Source organism: Suncus etruscus, chromosome 13 (genome assembly GCF_024139225.1).
Source record: "Suncus etruscus isolate mSunEtr1 chromosome 13, mSunEtr1.pri.cur, whole genome shotgun sequence".
NCBI classification, from domain to species: domain Eukaryota; kingdom Metazoa; phylum Chordata; class Mammalia; order Eulipotyphla; family Soricidae; genus Suncus; species Suncus etruscus.
The window spans coordinates 17084407-17104856 of NC_064860.1; the positions used below are offsets into that span (position 1 = coordinate 17084407).

Here is a 20450-nt window from a genome sequence, read left to right on the forward strand (position 1 = left end):
AAGGGGAGAGGACAGTAGAAGTGAGGAGAAGAGGGGAGAGAACAGGATAGTTGAAGAGGAGAAGGGAGGGGAGGGGAAAAAAGAGGACTGGACTGGAGAGGAGGGGAGGGAAGGGAAGAAGGGGGGAGAAGAGAAGACAGGAGAGGGAAAGATGGGAGGGGAGGGGAGGGAAGAGGAGGAGAGAGGAAAGAATAGAAAAGAAATACCACTAGACCAACAACTCTCAGTCTTCCCATCAAGGGGCCTGACAGTCCAGCCAGTAGGATTCTTGCTTTAAATACAACTCACCTGGGTTCAATCCCATCTGGTCTTCCAAGCCAGGTATGATCCCTGAGCACAGAGCCAGGAGTAAGCCCTGAGTATCAATAAGCAAGGCTAAAAAAAATCAAACTTATTATAATAATTTCGCTGCCAAAGAGAGAGAGCTACATGGACTGTAGTGCATGATTTGCCTACAGAAGCCCTGGTCCCCTGAACACCACTGAAAGTGACCCTTCAGCACTGGGCTGTGAGCAGTCCTGAGCAGTAACAAGTATAGCACCCCCATGCCCAATTTTTTTTTTTCAAAAGAAAAATCTCATTTCCAAGGAAATGCAAATAAATACAATAATGAGGTATCAGCTGACACCTATATAAGGACAGTTATTATCCCAAAGACAAGACAGAGCAAATGTTGGCATGCCTGGCCACCTTCAGTGAGATGAAAACTATTGCTGCCCATTAAGAGAAGCTGTATGAAACATCCTTAAAATAGTAAAAGCAGGGGGCCGGGCGGTGGCGCTAAAGGTAAGGTGCCTGCCTTACCTGCACTAGCCTAGGACGGACCGCGGTTCGATCCCCCGGCGTCCCATATGGTCCCCCAAGCCAGGAGCAACTTCTGAGCGCATAGCCAGGAGTAACCCCTGAGCAGCACAGGGTGTGGCCCAAAAACCAAAAAAAAAAAAAAAAAAAAAATATATATATATATATATATATATATATATATATATATATATATATATATATATAGTAAAAGCAGAAATCCTAGTGTTCCCACCTTGGGGTGTTCACCTAAAGAACATGATAACACTAATATAAAGGGATAATTCCACATACACATATTATAGCATGATATAAAATAGCCAATAGGGCCAGAGAGATAATACAGTGATAAAGCATTGCAAGCGGCTGCCCTAGTTTCGATCCCTGGCATCCCATATCATCTCCCATGCATTGCCAAGAGTAATTTTTGAGTAAAGAGTCAAAAGAAACCCTTAAGCACTGACAACTGTAGCCCAAAACCAAGTAAATAAACAAAAAAGAGCCCAAGATTTAAGAAATCTAAGACAGAGATAGGATAGAGAAGATAAAACACTAGCTAATAAAAAAAAAATGGTGAGGGGGCCGGTAAAGTGGCACTAGAAGTAAGGCATCTGCCTTGCAAGTGCTAGCCAAGGAAGGACCGTGGTTCGATCCCCCGGCGTCCCATATGGTCCCCCCAAGCCAGGGGCGATTTCTGAGCGCTTAGCCAGGAGGAACCCCTGAGCATCAAACGGGTGTGGCCCGGAAAAAAAAAATGATGAGGTGCTCGCTTCGGCAGCACACATACTAAAATTGGAACAATACAGAGAAGATTAGCATGGCCCCTGTGCAAGGATGACAAGCAAATTCGTGAAGCGTTCCATATTAACATTTTTTTTTAATGATGAGGGATAGATCCTGGCTCAGAAAACAAAAGCCCATAGGTCTGTGAGTGGCCCAAGAGACCCTTTGGGAATAGTACACTCATGTATGTTGCCCCAAAGATAAAAATCTAAAATCCTCCTATATGCAATACTTGAGGGAGTTACAGATTTATAAGTAATATAAGTCAAAGAAAAGCAAATGTGGTATGATTTCACTCATACGTAAAAGATAAGGAAGCGAAGCTAATAAGCCAAACCAAAACATATGATGAGAACAAAATAGTAGTTCCATAGGATAAGTGGGTAGGTAAAGGGCCAGGAGCCCAGAGACAAATGGACACAGATTTTGAAGGGGTCATACCATAACTGATATAGATGTTGACTTACAATGTTAAATTTAAAATCCTTAACAATGCAAATCACTGTAACTTCATTTTTAAAAAATTGCTTTTAAGTCTTGAGGATTTGAAATGGCATTTTGGGGTTTTGCTTGTTTGTTTATTTTTTGTTTGTTTGGTTGGTTTTGGATCATCGCTGGCAATGCTCAGGGGCTGTATCTGGCTTTGCACTTGTGAATTATTTCTGGCTGTGCTCATGAAACCATAGAGAATGCCAGGGATCAAACCTGGGTTCACTACATGCAAACGCCCTACCTGCTGTACTATTTCTCCAATCCCAACTTGAAAAATATTTCTCATTTTCATTTTGTTTATGTATGACAATTGTTGATGCTCAGGGGTTATTCCTGACTCTGCACTCAAGAATAACTTCTGGTGGAGTTCAGGGGAGCACAAGGGATGCCAGATTTCAAGCCCATGTTGGTCATATGCAAGGCAAGCACCCCACCTGCTGTACTATTGCTCCAGCCCCTGAAAAAAAATTTTTTATCTGGGTTACATCTGTTGCTACTGGCTACAGTAGAGATGAAAACGGATTCATTTTTAAATATTTATGCTTTCAGTCATTTTTAAATAACAAAAATAAACCCATTATATATTGACAGCTTTTAACCAAAAATTATATTTGCCAAAACTAAAATAGAATAAAGTAGACTCCTGTCAAAATAGGAGTTTATATTTTTACCACCATTAACATCTGGTTTATGAAAGAGCTGTATTCTAATGGCTGCCTCTGCACTCTGCTTGGCTGATTCAAGCAGATGAAGAAAATCTGCCTTACACACAGAGATAGTTGGAACGGGAGGAATGGGCTAATACTTTCAGATAATTGCAGAGGTCCTACATTGCTCTGACCCCAAACTCAACAAGTAGTTTGTTTCTTTTTTTTTTTTTTTTTTTTGGTTTTTGGGCCACACCCTGTGCCGCTCAGGGGTTACTCCTGGCTATGCACTCAGAAGTTGCTCCTGGCTTCTTGGGGGACCATATGGGACACCGGGGGATCGAACCGAGGTCTGTCCTAGGCTAGCGCAGGCAAGGCAGGCACCTTACCTCCAGCGCCACCGCCCGGCCCCAAGTAGTTTGTTTCTTAAAGGTTCATTGCAATGTGGAATATAAAGTCATCCACCTCAATGAACTTTTCCAACTCTGCTTCATTAAAACTGTCTGATCTTCTTGCAATATGAGTGGATCTTTGTAACATCCCACACATAGTATTTAGAGAATTTTGTACCACTGAATCCAGCTCCTCTTCCTCATCTCTGACACAGTATCCCCGAATCATGTTCACCAAGATCGGGACCCACTTCACCATCAGACTTGGAAGTACTGGAAAGCTAACACTCTTGCAATGGTGAGTCTGCATTTTCTGAAATTCTCATTTCTGCTTGTGAGCATAACTAGAATAATTAGTGATAAATGCTTCCAGTTACCTTGGTGTGACTGTCACTTCATGAGCCAAAATGCTCTCCCAATGCCTGTGTCAGAATAATCGGTTTATTTCCCAAGTATTCCCTTCAGGCAAAGAAAATTCCAGAAGGAAATCGGGCTTCACCACTCACCATTCAGACAAGTTCACAGGTGATTTTCCTAAAGTCTGAGACCTAAAAGCAGGAGAAGAGCAGCTGCTGGAAATATACAAATGCTATTCCTCAAAGATCTTCTTGGATGAGACTGAGATGGGTTATGTTTTGTCTTTCCCTGAGCCTTTAGCAGGAAAGAACCTGTGATCCATCACACATGGAACTTTATTGGCCCTGAGGCAATAACAGTCAATTCTATGCTGGCGCCATCCATGCAAATGTCAGTGCAGTGTCCACAGCAAACAGCCCCAGAGTGTTGCTGGAAAAGAGCTCTGCCCTTGCTCATCTCCTGAAAGTTGTCTTGGGTTTCCTAGTGTTCCCAGGGCTGCATTTTGGGAATCTTGCATTTGTATTTTCTGTTTACTAGTTTCATGTTTACTAGTTCCTAGAAAGGAAGGGAGAGACAACAGTCATTTGCCCAGATCCTCAATTTCAGAATTTAGTTCTCTTCCTATCCAAGAGAGAACATCAGAGCATCTGTCAAGTTCTTCCAAAGGCCAGAGTCCATCCATTTTGTTGTTTTTGTTTGTTTGTTTATGTTTGGGCATCACAGCTAGTGGTGCTCAGTGTTACTCCAGGCTCTGTGCTCAAGGATCACTCCTGGTGGGTCTCATGGGACCACTAGTGGTGCCTGGGTTTGAAAATCACGTGCAAGGGCCCGGGGAGATAGCACAGCGGTGTTTGCCTTGCAAACAGCCGATCCAGGACCTAAGGTGGTTGGTTCGAATCCCGGTGTCCCATATGGTCCCCCGTGCCTGCCAGGAGCTATTTCTGAGCGGACAGCCAGGAGTAACCCCTGAGCACCGCCGGGTGTGGCCCAAAAACCAAAAAAAGAAAGAAAATCATGTGCAAGGCAAGCGCCTGCCCTACCATCCTATCTCCTCAGTCTGGTTGATCAATTTTTATTCCTGATCTCCCTCTCTTTTTTTTTTTTTTATTTTGGGCCACACTTGGTAGTGCTGGGGGTTACTCCTGGCACTCAAAAATAGTTTCTAGCAGGACCAGGAGTCCATATGGAATTCCAGGAATTGAACCTAGGTCAGCTGCATGCAAGGCAAATGCCCTACCCACAGTGCTATCACTCTGCCCTCTATTCCTGATCTCTGAACAGTTGGATCTGAACATCCCCCTGATCACAACCCTTAAACACACACCCACTCATGTCATGCTGGGTATAAAAAGAAAAACTTGGACACTACCCAGGGTTGTGATCAGAGCAGTGCTGGCCAGTCCATCGGGGGCTGGAGATAAAGCATCTAGGAGATGCTGCCTGTTTTGTATCTACCTCACTTCCCTTGTGAGGAAAGGAAAACAGGAGCCTTAGGTCAGTCCTATCCCCCATGCTACATGGTCAGACTTGGCTGGACCTTGTTTCCCTGTTCTGAAAACCAATGGCCCACCCATCCCTGAGGCCTAAGAATAAGTCCTGTTTAGCTTGGAAGCCTCCAACAGGCCAGACTCATCACACACAGCCAGTAGTCAAGGATGCTCACAGAGACAGATGAACTTCTGAGAAGGGGCAATGAAAAATGTCTCTCTGGGACCATGGGCACTGTTCTTGGTAACTCTCCGACTGTGGTCTGTGACCCAGATTTGTTCAATCACTGATTTGATTCTGATACTGCAGAAGTGGAAGAGTGGAGAGTTAAGTGGACTAGGGAATACGCCACTTTAAATCTTGTCCACCAAAGAGGTATTGATCCAAATAGGTAATGAAATAGAAAATGAAAAGGCTGTGTGAAAGTAGGCAGCAGGTAAAAGGAAGCTCAAGCAGACAAGGCATTCTTAAGCTCTTCACCTGTGCCCAGACTGGTGGCAAGACAGCAGTGATCTTACTTGCATGAAAATGGACAAGAACGAGAAAGATAGGAACAAAGAGTAGTTGGGGTACAGTTCTAGTGAGGCTCAGTGACAGGTTACAGAGCAGCAGCCCCAGCAAAGGAAAACAGGTGTCAGGGGTCAGCCACAAATTCCAGACCAGAAAATGTGCACTGGATAGAAAACATTATAGGGACAAGGTAAGGTCATTGCACACTGAAGGGTAAAGATAGCAAGGAACAAGATTTAGGACATGGGACATGAGACCAGCAACAAAGGGCAGGACAAGAGACATTGTTCATGAGTAAAAAAAGGGAAGCCTGGACATTGGGAGAGACCTGGACTCCATCTACTCGAATTGTACAATAAACTTTTTAAGTTTCTGAGTTTTGCATTCAAATCTTTAACACAATTCTCAAGAACTCGGGAGTTCAGGAAAAAATCTACTTTTGGGCTAACTTGACCTTAGGAATGAAGCTGATGTTTTTGTCCTACTCTGGCTCATGGGTGCTGTGAGGGACATGATGCCATGCATGACACCTGACTGAGTTACATGACTGTGGTCATACCTGGGAGTGGAATGCAACTTTCACCAAGGTCTGGGGCACTGTCATGTCTTTGTTTTCCAGCCAGACTAAAATGTGTCTCTAATCTAGTCAGGCCTGTTATGTGCAAACACCCCTTCCCCTTTAACATCCCATGTTTCCTAAGAGAAAGCCCAGAGTGAACCTGTCAGGACATTTGATGCTCCTAAGTTTGAGGCACTTGCCTCCTGCCAGCAATCCAGCTCACTGTCTGCTTATAAGCAGTGTTTAATGTCAACCACCAACCTCTCTGAATATTCAAGTGCAAGAACAAGTTGGGGATGGAGAGAGAGTATAGAGGCCAAGGTACCTCATATGGTCCTTCAAACACTCCCAGGAACTATTCCTAATCCCAGAGCTAGGAGTAAGTCCTGAATACCTCTGGTAAACCCCCAGACAAAAAGCAAGAAGACAGAGATACAGGGGTTAAGGTGTTTTTTTTTGTTTGTTTGTTTGTTTGTTTGTTTGTTTTTTGGTTTTTGGGCCACACCCATTTGATGCTCAGGGGTTACTCCTCGCTATGTGCTCAGAAATCGCCCCTGGCTTGGGGGGACCATATGGGACGCCGGGGGATCGAACCGTGGTCCTTCCTTGGCTAGTGCTTGCAAGGCAGACACCTTACCTCCAGCGCCACCTACCCGGCCCCGGGTTAAGGTGTTTTTCTGGCATGTGTCTGACTCTGGTTTAATCCTCAGCTCTATATATGGTCCCCTGAGCACCATTAGAGGTGATCTCCAAGTGAAGAGCCAGGAAGAGTCCCTGAGCACCACCAAGAGTAGCCCCAGGGCAGCCCTCAAAAAAATCTTTTTTTTCTCTTCCACACCCCCTCTCTCAAAAAAAAATCTTGGGCCCGGAGAGATAGCACAGCGGCGTTTGCTGTGCAAGCAGCCGATCCAGGACCTAAGGTGGTTGGTTCGAATCCCGGTGTCCCATATGGTCCCCAGTGCCTGCCAGGAGCTATTTCTGAGCAGACAGCCAGGAGTAACCCCTGAGCACCGCCGGGTGTGGCCCCAAAACCTAAATAAATAAATAAATAAATAAATAAATAAATAAATAAATAAATAAAAAATCTTGATCTAAAATGGTTAATGGACTGATAGGCAAGCAAACACTCCTGTGAACACATAAAAACCACCCTCTGGTGGTAGGTTTTGTCTTTCTTCCTTCCATATCTCCACTCACTCATCTCATTTCACATTCATCCCACTTCAAAGCAGTCATGTTTTCCATCTGGATTAATTTTTACTTGTGAATCATGAGTAATGAGGCTTCAATCGTCCAATGTAAGTGCCAAAAGGGAACTTAAAAGATAATTTTTTTCCAGCCTTTCCTGGTATAGGTGAAAAACTGGAAACACACAAAATTCTCAAGAATTCTTATTCTCCAAGAGGGCTGACAAAGGACCCCTGGTTATGTGGTCATCGCCCTCCCACATATGCTGTCAGTAGTGCCTCCTGTCCAAGCACACCTTGCCCTGTGCTGTGTCTTGGGAATCATTTTCTACTTTATCCAGGCAGTGCCAAGCAAATGTGTATGTTGGTGAGGACTGATATATACTCTGGGGATAGCTGCCCTAATCAGGAATTCAGAGTTGGCATTTAATCAAAATGCCACACACTGGAGAGGAGACACACATATCTTCAGCTCCCTTCAATCAAGATTGGATGCGGTCTTAATTATAATTAATGCCATTAAGAGGCATTCGTTGGTGAATTTAATCACTCTATCAGCAAATGGCTGATATCAATGGGCTCTTTGGTTTGAAGTGAGAACTGTCCAGAACAAAAGGTTTTAGGTACCTTTTGTACTGTCAGGGTGAATAAAGTGACCCATAGGATATAAGCCAGGTCCCACATATGGAATCTGCTTTCCAAGAGTCTGACTGCAACCACAACATCTCACTAAATCCACTATTTCACCTCTAGTCAGAGCCCCCATTTCAATCCATCCTTCCTACAGATGAGGCAGACACCCTCAAAAAGAAGATATTACAGAGCAGCTTTCATAGTCTGTCCATGAGCCTCCTGGATCACACATTTGTCAAATGCCCTTTGGTGTGTATGTGGAACTAGGCTGAAGATTTGCTTTGCGAATGAACTGGTGGTGATTAGAGAGTAACCACTGCCCAGACCGCTAAGACCTATCTATGGCTAGAGACCCAGGATCAATGGAATCCCAGGACTGACTGGCTATCAGGTGTTGAGGTGCATGCTTGGGAAATTCAGGTGCTGAAGGTCCAGGACTGTAATATGCCACTGAAAGGTGGGGTCTTCACAAATACAAGTTAAAATGAAGTTGCTATTATGAGCTCCAATCCAGTAAGACTGGTAGCCTCATGAAGGGGGAGATTTGAGAGTCAGAGATAGGACAGGGGTACAGAGATATAGTACAGTGAGTAAGGCACATGTCTTTCACTCAGCAGACCTAGATTTGATACCCAGCATCCTACATGGTCCTCTGATCCCTGCCAGGAGGGATCCCTGAGTACAGAGCCAGGAGTAATCCTAATCACCACCAAGTATGGCTCAAAATACAAAAACAAAATGAACAAACAAAACCAGGATGGGATGGGGGAAGGTGCTTGCCTTGCAATAACTGACCTCTGTTCAAACCCCAACACTGCATATGTTCTTCCAAGAATTGTCAAGGGTGACCTCTGAGCACAGGACCCTGTGTACTACTGGGTGTGGCCCAAACTGCTCTCCCCAAAACAGGCATATGTGAAGTCAGTACCTGATACAGGATTAATATATGCTATAAAGGTTGATGCAGTTCTCAGCACAAAGATGATCAAGAAACAACCAGAAAATACAGGCGAGGCATGGGCTAAATTCTGTTCCAGTGACTCTGTAAAAGCAGCCCCACAGAGCCCATGACATTGGATTTCTAGCCTCTAGAACAAGGACTCCACTACACGGCTGTGGTCTCAGCAACTCCATCTGCAATCCCTGAGCACGGTGGCCACAAAAATGAAAACAAGGGCCAAACACACTCCATGCCCATGAAAATCTGTCTCTCAGACAACTAGAACCGGCTAAATCTAGAGATCATTCTAAACCTCCCTGACCCCTGCCATCTGGGTCCAGATGCCCACTTCAAACAAGCAAGCCTCTCTCCAACTCAGGAGGTTTTTGTTTTGTTTTTTTTTTGGTTTTTGGGCCACACCCGTTTGACGCTCAGGGGTTACTCCTGGCTATGCGCTCAGAAATCGCCCCTGGCTTGGGGAGACCATATGGGACGCCGGGGGATCGAACCGAGGTCCGTCCTACGCTAGCGCTTGTAAGGCAGACACCTTACCTCTAGCGCCACCTTCCCGGCCCCAACTCAGGAGGTATTACTGTGATGCAGGTATTACTCTCAGACTTTTGGCTGTGGAGTGAGGATAATCATTGGCCTGCCATGATTCCTTCCCTTACCCTGATGAGTAACCCTGGGGCAGTCAGCTTAGACGATCAACATGAGGCAATTTATGTTCACTAGATACCTGGAGGTGTCTGTGTAAGAATGAGAAACATTCAACAGACAGAAGTGGAAAAGCGGATCTATAGACACCTTGTTTAATGAGACTGCTAAGAGGAATGATCTCAGGCATCAGCCCTTACATGCACAGCATAATCCAAAGCAGAGATGGTTGGGTCTCTGACCAAAACTATGCTGCCTTGCTGGATACTCAGAAAGGGCAAGGCAGGGTGATGGTGGTGGTGGTGGTGGTGGTGGTGGTGGTAATAATCAGCCAATGGGAGGTGCATGGCCAGCAGATGAGAAATTCTATACTCTCAATCCCCAATTTGTTCCAGGGAGCTCCATTGGTACTCCGTAAGGATTTTCTTTTTTTCCGGAGGAAGAAGTCTGATTGCTCTCTCCAAGCCGTCTTTTGCTGTTGTTGTTTCTGCATCTGCCCATTTTGTGGATTGACAGGATTGTCGATTTATCTGTTGCTTCTACAGGAGGGCATTCTCAGGAAAGTGCTGTATGGGGAGCCAGTAAGGTTAGCCCAGTGTTCATTCCTAAATTAGGTGGTGAGACCCATTTTACCACAGCCATGTTGAGTGGTTTTCCAAGGCAGAAATGAGAAGCCTTGAAGAGAAAGAGGAGCAGACAGTGGACACGGGTTAGTCTGACACCATACATGCCCAGCACACCTCACTGCCCTCTCCTCACCACTTGCAGAAGAAGATGAACAGTTTGCTAGAGGCACCAGCTCCTGTCGCATAAACTACTGGGAGAAGAGGTGCAGAGTCAATGTGTTCCCCAGTTTTCATGGAAGCACCCCAATTTCTTCTCTAACAGAATCAAGTCTGGTAGGTTCGAATCCATGAATGAGGCAATGACTGCTACCACCCTCTTAACTCTGGCCTGTTAGGGACCACAGGTCCTTCTCATCTTCACCCCCTGAAAATAACTACCAAATCAGGGCAAGAAACTCCATAGTCTTTCCTCAGAACCAAAGATTTTCCTCAGATTCAAAGGAATACCAACTCACCAATTTGGGGTTTGAGAAATCCTCCCTTTCCTTTCAATGCAGGATGCACAACCAGCATTTGGTGCATCCAGCTAGCCCTGAACTCCCCTCCTCAAAATTCTCTCCACCCCCTGACAATAAGCCAGAGGGACATGCGACCATTCTAGAAGGCAGAGAAAGGTGACCAGCCAGGTCTTAGCCAATTGAACTGACCTACTTGAGCCAATCAGATTCTCTCCTACCACTGGGACTCTGAGCTCTTTCTCCATGGCTCCTCACTTCCAGAGGCAGGTTCTGGGATGACTGACAGAGTCATACACTGGAAATGCTGGGACTTGCAATAGCAACAGCTGACCTGGATCCTGGGGTCAAGTCAAGAAGCTTTGTTTGCTCAAAGTTAGTTGGCTTTCACCTTTCCTATTTACCGTGAATTCCAATCCCAATGGTTAAGCGAATCCTCCACCAAGTAACACTGTGGCAAGGCCAACTCATTTTTGACTTTTGTTTTTCCTGATTCTCTGTGGATCTCTTGGGACAGTCTGGAACTGGGGCACAGATGTCTTGGCAAGGAACTTGCAACAACTCCTAAACCGTTTCTGAGAATATCTTCCCCTGCTCTTTGAACACATTAGTACAATCTGCCACTAAGAACAGCAATCAAAGGAATTGCAGAGGACAGATTTCATTTTATTTATTTCCCAATGTTATTGCTTTCACTCCTCTGCCTTTGCCCCAGGTAACCTAAATTTCATTATCAATGACCAGAAGTATGTCCACATATCACTTCCCTTTACTGCTGTTGCTTTTTGTACTGACTGAAGCTAGCACATACTTTGCTGTGGTACCAGGGAACCCAAACAGCACTGCCATGTGGATGGAGCCAGGGATCCAACTCTTGGCTCAAATGCTTGCATGGAAGGTGTCATATCCTTGAGGCATGGTCTCTGATTTGTCTCTTTACTTGCTTTTATCTGTTCAATTTCATACCCTATTATATATAGCACATAAGTGAAGTCACCCAACACTTGGTGTCTTCAAACTATTAGAACTTCACATTATTTCTTCAAGATTCTTCCACTTTGTGGAAATAGTAAAATGTCATATTCAATATTTTTATAAGGAAAGAGTATTTGTGGGCACACCTGGTGGGGCTCAGGAATCACACCTGGCAACTCTCAGGGAACCATATGTGATGCTGGGGATCAAATTGAGATTAGTCCATACAAGGCAAATGTGTAAACCCTGTACTATATCTTGCCCTTGTCATCTTTTTTTGTTTGTTTGTTTTTTTGTTTTGGGGTCACACCCGGCAGTGCTCAGGAGTTACTCCTGGTTCTACGCTCAGAAATCGCTCCCGGCAGGCTTAGGGGACCACATGGGATGCCAGGATTTGAACCACCATCCTTCTGCATACAAGGCAAATGCCCTGCCTCCATGCTAACTCTCCGCCTCCCCGCCCCCCCCCCCCCGGTCTTCTTTCTTTTGTTTTGTTTTGTTTTTGTTTTTGTTTTTGGGCCACACCCAGTAACGCTCAGGGGTTACTCCTGGCTATGTGCTCAGAAATTGCTCCTGGCTTGGGGGACCATATGGGACACGGGGGATCGAACCTCGGTCCGTCCAAGGCTACCGCAGGCAAGGCAGGCACCTTACCTTCAGCGCCACCGCCCGGCCCCTTCTTTTTTTTTTTTATATTCAAATAATATGCCATTACATAAGTGTGTCATATTCTCTAGCCAATCATTTGTTGATGATGACCATAATAGCGTCAATATTTTTTTTTCTCTTTGGGCCATATCCTATGATGCTCAGGAGTTATTCCTGGCTATGTGCTCAGAAATCACTCCTAGCGAGGGGGATCATATGGGACACTGGGATGGAACCAAGTTCTGTCCTAGATTGGCTGCATGCAAGGCCAAAGCTCTATCACTGTGTTATTGCTTCGGCCTCAAAAGTGTCCATATTTTAAGATTGTAAATAAATAGTGCTACAATAAAATATTGTAGTAGATAAAACTTTTTATGTTTTCATATTCATTTTGTTTTGGTTTTTGGGCCACAAACAGTGGTAATGCTCAAGTGCTACATTTATCTCAGTGCTTCAGGGTTACTCCCAATGGTGCTCAGGAGACCATGTAATACTGGAGATATAACCCAGACTTCCATGGACAGGAGAGATAGCACAGAGGTAAGGTGTTTGCCTTGCACACAGCCTATCCAGGACAGATTATAGTTAGAATTCTAGTATCCCATATGGTCGGTTCCCTGTACCTGCCAGGAGCGATTTCTGGGTGTAGAACCAGGAGTAACCCCTGAGCACCAGTGGGTGTGACCCCAAAACAAACAAACAAAAACAGACAAACTAATAAACTAACCCAGACCTCTAGCATGCAAGACATAGGCTTTATGCTCTATCTCCTGGTCCTCTCTTTAGTTTCTTGAAGTAACAGCGTTTTCCAAAATGACTACATCAATTTACATTCCCACCTGTAAAATAAATCTCACATTGTGAAATCATCCCACATGCCATGTTTCCATCCCCAAGCAGATGGTTCTGATGAAGGTAGGGTAACTGCAAAGGATTAATAAACCAAGCCAGTCAGAAGAGTCAGTTTGTTTGTTACCTCGAAGTGGTCAGGAGGCTCTGTACTCGGGAATTATTCCCAGAGCACTTAGAAGATTCTATGGGATGCATTGGATCAACCACCAAAGTTAGGGGCCAGAGAGATAGCATGGAGGTAAGGTGTTTGCCTTGCATGCAGAAGGTCGGTGGTTCAAATCCCGGCATCCCATATAGTCCCCTGAGCCTACCAGGAGCGATTTCTGAGCTTAGAGCCAGAAATAACCCCTGAGCATTGCTGGGTATGACCCAAAAAAACAAAAAACAAACAAACAAGCAAACAAAAACCCACCAAAGTCAGCCGCATACAAAGTTCATGCCCTACCTACTGTGTTACCTCTCCGGCCCCTGATCATCTCTTAAATGTGAATTGAAATCAAAATAGATGACAAAAATCTTGAATTTCTTAGCATTCCATTTTTCTTTAAATAGGAGCTAGACCCTTGTGATGAGGGAGAACTAGAGATACTGGCCTTACATTCCACTGACCCCAGGTCCATCCTTGGCAACTCATGGTCTCCTGGGCACAGATCAGTGATTATCCAGCAATAGCAGATGTGGTTCTAACACCAACCCCTTTGTCCCAAAACAAACAAACAAACAAACAAAACAAAACAAAACAAAAAAACAGGGCCCATGCCTTGTGGTGCTGGGAGTCTGTTGGGGCATGCAGTGCTGGAAGTCAAAGTCAGGGTCTTGCCTCTGTCAGGCACATGCTCACCACTTCAGCTATGGCGTTCCATTTTCCTGGCCTGGCATTCTATTTTCTCTTTAAGCAAATGGAACAGCAATTGTGTGGTTTCTCTATTCACTTCTGTACAGTTAAGTAGAACAATAAGGAAAATTAATTTGGAGGGAATAAAGCAGAGTGTCTAGACTCTATACTTCTTTTACAAACATATTTTTGATCCTGGGTAAGTTATGAAGTTACCTATGACTATGTAACAAGTAACTCTAAAACTTACATGTTTTTTTTCCACATTTTTTTATCTTTATTTAAACACCATGATTACAAATATGATTGTGGTTGTATGATTACAGTCATATAAAGAACACCCCCCTTCATCAGTGCAAGATTCCCACCACCAATTTCCCAGATACCCCTCCTCCCTACCCCATCCACACCTTTCCTCGAGACAGGCTTTCTATTTCCCTCATTCACTCACATTATTGTGATAGTTTTTAGTGTAGTTATTGCTCTAACTGCACTCATCACTCTATGTGGTGAGCTTCATGTCATGAGCTGCACTTACATGGGTAAATAGGGGGAAATAATGGTTGGGACTGTGCTGAGGACCCTTTATCCTAATGGGATAAAAAGTCCCTAAGCATAACCTTAGTGGGTTCTTATTCCCACTGAGAATCAAGCGGGAGCACAAAGAGACGAATATGAAATATGAAATAAATGAGACCACACAGAATGCATGGGGACTTGCGTCTAGAAAGACGAAGACAAATTTATTTTTTGAGCTGGGTAACTTTTAAGGGTTGAGCTCTGGAATGCGGGGTGTAATTTTGAAGATCAAAGAAAGTGGGAGATGGTCAGGGAAACAGAATGAAAGGCCATGGCTAAAATCTGCATATTAAAGAACCGATACTGAAGGTGAAAAGAAGTTTTGTTGTGGGATAGCTTTGTTTTGGGTAAGCAGGAGAAACCAGGTAATTTTCAGGGATGTGGGAAGAGAGAGAAATGTTTTAGAGTTTTGGGGGAAACTGAAAATTGCTTTACTCATGAGCTAAGTTTTGGGAAAAACATGATCTTGGCACCAAGGTAGCAGAGATCACAGAAAGCTGGTCAGTGGGAGACTTTTGGCGGGATTTGTACTGTGCTTCTTTATTAGAAAGAAATATAGAGGCCTGATTTCTAATAATGGTCAAAAATAAAGAGAGAGATAGTTACAGCCACGTTTAGAATTATGGCCAAACAATCCACACAAAGGGTCAACTGATTTTGACTGCTCTAAGCGGGCCTTTTTGGCAAATAATTCTTTTTCAGGAGTGCAACACTTCTGATGTGTGCCCTTCCTGAGTGGGGTGTAACAGGACTGAGGTAGTAAATGATTAGAAATGAGCTTTGTAGGGCAGTATCAAGGTCACAATACAAGATGGATATTATGCATATATAAGCTATATGCATATAATACTATCAATATATATTGTACGCATGGGGTCACTAGCCCCCGTATGGTTTTGGAAATGGAGACCAAGGAAAAAAATTTCCAGTGACTGTCCCAACATAAACCAGTGCTGCAACAGCCTGCCCTTCTCCCAAAGCGCATTCCCATTAGTGTAGGAAGAGGTATTGGGAAAGTCTGATGACCCCTATAGAGTCCACCTGGACCGGCACACAGGGAAGGCATGGAATCCAGGGGAGAAAAAGAGTGATGGCTGGGGGCCTGCCAAGACTCCCAGCACTCCCCAGGCGAGGGAGAAGGCCTTCGGCATGGGGCCTCTCCAAACCCCATACCTGGCAAGATCTGGCCTCCAGAATCAGAGAGGAAACCGGAAGCAAGATATCTGCTGGCCCTCCTTCCCAGGTACCTAAAACTTACATGTTTAAAAGAGCAAACAGGCATAACCAGGGCCGGATCAATAGCACAGGATAGCACAGCCTTGCATGCAGCCAACCTGGATTCGATCCCCTGCATCCCATATGGTTTCTCAAGTCAGCCAGGAGTGATTCCTGAGCACTGAGCCAGGAATAATCCCTGCGTGCTATTGGGTATGGCCCAAAAACAAAAACAAACAAAAAAGCAAAATACATCAGGCATGACCATGCACTTCATCAACTCTGGGGGTTTCAGTTTGGGGATGCCACATGTACATTCCAATTGCCACCCAGATTTAGAGGCTCTTTGCTATCTGCTGGCCAGAGACATGGGGTCTTTGGGGCCTTTTTTCTTGTGGCTGTGTTCCCTGACACTCACTGACTTATCTCACAGGGAAACAGATATGCAAAAATCTTAGTTCTAGTCTTCAGTAACTTCATTTCTGAAGTGGTAGTCCGTCAATCTGGCGGGCACCAGGTCTGTACAGAGAAACGACTTTCAGCTCCAGGGAGATGCATTGTAAAGCCTTCCCTTTGATGCTGGAAGACCCATAGTACAGAGGATAGGGTGCTTGCCTTGCATGTGGACAACCAGATTCAACCTTTGGCATTCTATACGGTCCCCCAAACCCTTCTAGGAGTGTTCCCTGATCTCACAGCCAGGAGTAAACCCTAATAACTGCTAGGAGTGACCCAAAATGCCCCCCCAAAAAACCCCTTCAGTTTTAGCATGTGCATACATCTCTCAGACAGTAGACAAGGTCAAGAGGAAATAATTCAATGTAGCCCATAGCCTGAAGAGATAGTTCAAAGGCTGGACACTTACGATACACAGAGGAGGTCCGGGTTCCATCCTGAAGTAGTCCCTAGACATCTCTGGGGGTGACACACCAAGAAAATTAAAATACATGAAGTGCTTAGGGTGAGCAGAGATCAATATGCCCCATGTAGAAAGAATGCAAATATATATATACATTTCAAGAAGTAACCTTAAAATGACCCAGAATTAGTCAAAAGAAGAGTGAGTGTATGGAAATAACCCCAGAAACAAAGTACTTGGTAAAGGTGAAAGTTTCAGCCATAAATACAAGGGGCCTAATGACAAGGGACTCTCCCAGAAAACTTCCCATGAACCTCCCCAATCAGAAATTTCCACACAGCAACGCCACTGCACTCCTGACTCATCTCAGGGCCACATTCAAACCACCCACACTTTGCTCTGAAAGGCACAACTCTAACTCACCTAAAGGCAAAAACCAGCACAACTGGAACATTACAGGAAGCTGGACAGGGGTTGGTCCATCCTGTTGGGCAGTTCTCCCTATGCTGAGCAATTTACAGGGATAGGTATTCATATAGAAAAATGGGTTATAGTGGGGTGTCTATTAGACTCACGATGGGGAAAGAGGATGGCTTTCACTCAGCAGACACGGAAGTGAATCATGCATGAATCATGAGACCACAAAAGACCTTCTCCTCACCTGTTCCACGTAAGCCCTGCCACATTCATGACATCCAAGAGTGAATAGACCTCACGGTTCAACACATCAGACCAGCCCTCATGAAGGAGTACAGCCAGTTCCCAGCCCAGGTAAAAGGATTCTCTGATTCAGATGCCCTGGGAGAGAGAAATAAGGAAAGAGAATTGAGAAAAGGGCAGCCTGACATCTCTCAGAGGTCACCCTTCTGGGCAAACCAGCAGGTCCATGCCATCACATCCATTCTGCCTACAGCAGTTGCCCAGAGAGGCAGCTCGTTTGACAGCAAAGACATGAAGGAAGAAGCAAGAAGAAATTTCTCCACAGCCCAGCAGGGTGGCCCTGGGAAAGAGGGGATAGGGTGGTTATCTTTTCCTTTCCTTTCTTGCAGAGTCAGTGAACCTGAGCACTGTTCATCTTAACACAGTGCTCAGAAGTCAATTCTAGGGATTCTGGGGAACCTCAGGGTGCCAGGGATCTAGTAAAGGAATCATGCAAAGCATGATCATGCAAAATATGTGTTCAACCCTTTGAGCCTACCCGACGACCCCATGTATTTTTAGAAAAATCAACCAGGGGCCAGAACAATAGTACAGTGAGTAGAGCTCTTGCGTTGTACATGGCCAATCCAGGTTTGATCTTTAGCTTCCCATATGGTGCCCTGAGCACCACCAGGAGTGATTCCTGAGTGCAAAGCCAGGAGTACCCCTGAGCACCGCCAGATGTGTCAAAAACAAACAAACAAAATCAATCATATACTCTGGAAAAATTGCTTTCCCTGCTCTTGGTTTTATCAGAAATCAAACTGCTTTTTGTGAACAAACAGTCCAGCTCACTGGAGCATAATGAGCTCCTGGCCACACTGCATGAAATGGAGAACTCACTAGCACACCCTGGGAAGCAGGGAACACTTACACCTGGGAGGGAAAGAAATGCTACCACTAAATTTCACAGGTGGGAAGAGGAATTTTTCTTTGATGGAAATGAAACCAGGGATGATATTTTTATTGTCACTGTTTTTACGACCCTTATGCTATAAAAAAAAGTAAAAGTGAATTCAGTAGGATATGCTTTAACATTCTCCTTCTTAAAATAAACTCAAAAAGGGCTGGAGTGATAACACAGCGGTAGGGCATTTGCCTTGCACACAGATGACCCAGGACAAACCTGGGTTAGATCCCCGGCATCCTATATGGTCTATCGAGCCTGCCAGGAGTAACCCCTGAGCAATGCCATATGTAGCCCCCAAAACAAACAAAACATTCAGATAGGAGAGCCTGAGAAGATGAATCTGAGTTTCAGTTTGCTCACCTATAGAGATACTAATGGTATAACCTGCAGTATAAGTTTGCTGCAAAGTGCTTAAAGCCTTATTCCCAGCACACAGTGGGAAATCCCAGAAATGCTATTGTGAAGAGCCCTAAAACTCACCTTGCCCCAAAATTCAGCCTCTTGCAAATGTTTTTCCCCTCCTCATGGAGGTGAGGATCTTATGAAGATAACTAAGGCACCCCAGCCACCCCAAAGTCCCAGTTCATACTCCTTATGTTCTAGCTGCAGCCTGCTACCTCTCTGGTACTCTTGCAGACTCCCTGCTTCTTCCTATTGTTCTCACTCTGATTGGAAGCATCTTGGGGTTCACATGATGCTGGCATCTCATAAATGCTCAAGGAACATGAATTCGGTGACCCTGAACTGCTCTGGTATTTTGTATGGTTTTTGATTTGGGGAAACTTGTTCTTTTTTTTTTTTTTTTTTTGGTTTTTGGGCCACACCCGGTGATGCTCAGGGGTTACTCCTGGCTATCTGCTCAGAAATAGCTCCTGGCAGGCACGGGGGACCATATGGGACACCGGGATTCGAACTAACCACCTTTGGTTCTGGATTGGCTGCTTGCGAGGCAAACGCCGCTGTGCTATCTCTCCGGGGCCCCCCCTTTTTTTTTAATATTTAGATCAAATCTCACCATTTGCATGCATGTTGTCTCTCTAGATGTCCTTGATAAAATTATGCCTTATTTTCTGAGGCCTCTAACAGATTTCTTATCATGCATTCTCCATTAGTGTGTATTCACTACCAGATTTCATATTATGTGTAGCTGCCTGGATCTCTGGTGGCTGGGGAGGAGGAGAGAGAGAGGAGAGGAGAGAGAATTAGAAATCAAGTGTCTTTGTATTCCCACCTAAAGTCTGAACTCTGCCGCTGTCCCAGGGAGAGAGAGAGGGTGGGGGAGAGAGAGGGAGAGTGAGAGAACAGGTAACATCTCACTGCGGCCTTGTTGGCACTGCTCTGGTCATCACCCTGGGCCCCCCTCCAACTGTTCGTGATTCTTTTTATACCCGTCATGACAGGAGGTGTGTCCAAGGGGCATGTTCATAGAGATGTACAGGTTCAACTCTCATTGCAGTGGAGGTATCTGAAGGGCATGTCCAAGTCCATCTGCCATTACATCAACAATCATGTATTCACTAATATCTGGGCCAGAAAGATAAGATGGTGGTAAGGTGTTTGTCTTGCAGGATGGCCCCAGTTGATGCCTGGCTTTACATAAAGTCCATAAGCACTACCAGGAGTGACCCCTAAATACAGATCTAAGAGTAAGCCTTAACCATTGCCAGGTATGAGCTTGTCACCCAAAAATGTTTCTTTTTTTTTTTCCAGTTAGTCAAATTTGGGTGTGAACAGGAGACAATGTTAAACAGCTTAACAATAACACACAACCCTCGGACCAACTCCAAAAATGTTTCTATTATACTTAAGGGGGCTCCCAAGAGTGCCCAGGAGACATGGGGCCCCATTGGTGAGTCTCAGCCAACGCAACCAGCAGTTGGGTACAAGGACCCTAGGATGGGACATCCTACACCCAGTGATGCTCAGGAACCATGTGGTGCCAGAAATCAAACCAAGAAGCATGCTGAGAATGTACTGTGTTATCTGTACTATCTCTTGGCTCCCACTAATATATTATTGTTAAAATAACAGCTAAAGGGCCCAGAGAGATAGCACAGCGGCGTTTGCCTTGCAAGCAGCCGATCCAGGACCAAAGGTGGTTGGTTCGAATCCCAGTGTCCCATATGGTCCCCCGTGCCTGCCAGGAGCTATTTCTGAGCAGACAGCCAGGAGTAACCCCTGAGCACCGCAGGGTGTGGCCCAAAAAACAAAAACAAACAAAAATAATAATAATAATAACAGCTAAAGCAGCCAGAAAGAGCATGCAGGGCAGCAGGTCTTGAATGCAGCTGACGTTGATTAGATCCTTGGCTCAGGGTGTAACTGTAGGGCCACTGGGCAACACTGGGTTG

The 20450-nt window shown here is 45.0% G+C and overlaps 1 non-coding gene across 1 annotated transcript; it reads left to right on the forward strand.

The window, feature by feature from the left end:
• The first annotated feature begins 1563 nt into the window (after positions 1-1563).
• On the forward strand, positions 1564-1670 carry LOC126026690 (U6 spliceosomal RNA). The gene has a single exon (XR_007501913.1). It is a non-coding gene; the product is annotated as a U6 spliceosomal RNA (small nuclear RNA).
• Positions 1671-20450: the final 18780 nt, after the last annotated feature.